Below are 1,459 nucleotides of genomic sequence, written 5' to 3'. Positions count from 1 at the left end.
TGTGTGTGTGTGTGTGTGTGTGTGTGTGTGTGTGTGACAAGAATTCTGTCTAATAGTTTTCATTCCTGCCAAGACTCCCACTATATTTTTGGACCTGATTTTAACATTGCATCATTCCACTTGCTTGTGTGACCATTTTGTAACATTTTGACTAGTCAAACAAGCACTCAAGAAGTTCCGCATTTCCTCTGTAACAGTTGATTCTTGATCCATTTTATTGTCACAGGAACTTTGGCTCATATGGCCAATGGCAAAGTCATTATCTTTTTCATTATCCATGTGGGAGAAATCTGATAATTCATATTTAACCTTCTCCAAAACTTGCAAGTCTGTTTTCCTGTGTCATTGTACTAAATTTGGCTTCTTCTATCAGAAAAATCAAAAGAAAACTTTTTAAAAAACAGACCCTAAATACACAAAACTTTAGCAATAAGCATTTCATAAGTAAAACTCACCTGTTGCTGCTTTGGAGGTCCAGTACTCACCTTGCCATTCATCTGCCAAGTGGATGAATGCAGAAATGGGTTTTTGCTTCCCCCAGGTGTAGCTACTATGAGTCACACCCACATTCTGTTGTGATAAAATACATGTTTTCATAACAGAAGAGTGATGGGAGTGTATTTTACCCACTGTGGTACTCAGTTAAGCATACACAAAGCCTGTTAGAAGAAGCATTATGTGGGTAAAAATCCTGACTTGACACATTTGAACATACGCACACATCTTGCTGTTCATTGTACCAAGTGGGTAAACACAAAGATTGTTTCCTGAATTCTCCAACCACAGCTACTGAGACACACAGCCAGCTACTATTATGCCAAAGTACAGACTTTTGGTAGAAAACTATGGGATGGGTTGTTGTAACTCAATGTTATGCCCTTGGGGTTTTAAGGAGGTTCTTCAGAGGTTTGGAGGAGAAAAGTCCTTAGTTTCAGGTTTTTATCATCAAATACCTGCCTTGTTATTATATGGACATAAAATCTTGCTTTTGGTTCTCTCAATTTTTAGCCTGGCCATATATATGTTCAGTAAAATGAGGAGAAAGATGGACTTCATGCTGTAAAAGCTATTGTGCCTAGTTTAAAGCAAGTCAATAAAAGACTGTTCTTGTTATACTTCTGTCTGTGTCATTTGGAGGGAAAGATTAATTTTAATCATTAGTGACAATAGGAACATCAACTAATTTGACAGTGGAGTAATGAAGTTACAGTGTGCATGTGATGTGTATGCACTCTGTGTGTGTGGGGGGTATGGGTGTGTGTGTGGGGAGAGAGAGAGAGAGAGAGAGAGAGAGGAATTGTCTCATGCAATCATGGGTGCTGTCAAGGCTAAAATTTGTACAGCATCTCAGTAGACTGGAGTCCGAGGTAAGAGTTGATCTCATAGTCTTGAGGAGAATTCCTCTTTTCTTTTTCCTTTTTTTGTTTGTTTTGTTTTGTTTTGAGACACCTCAGTCTTC

This window comes from Fukomys damarensis, unplaced genomic scaffold, assembly GCF_012274545.1.
Source record: "Fukomys damarensis isolate Sample0158 unplaced genomic scaffold, DMR_v1.0_HiC HiC_scaffold_12, whole genome shotgun sequence".
Taxonomy (NCBI): domain Eukaryota; kingdom Metazoa; phylum Chordata; class Mammalia; order Rodentia; family Bathyergidae; genus Fukomys; species Fukomys damarensis.
The sequence above is the reverse complement of the archived record's forward strand: the minus strand, read 5'-3'. Positions refer to the sequence as shown.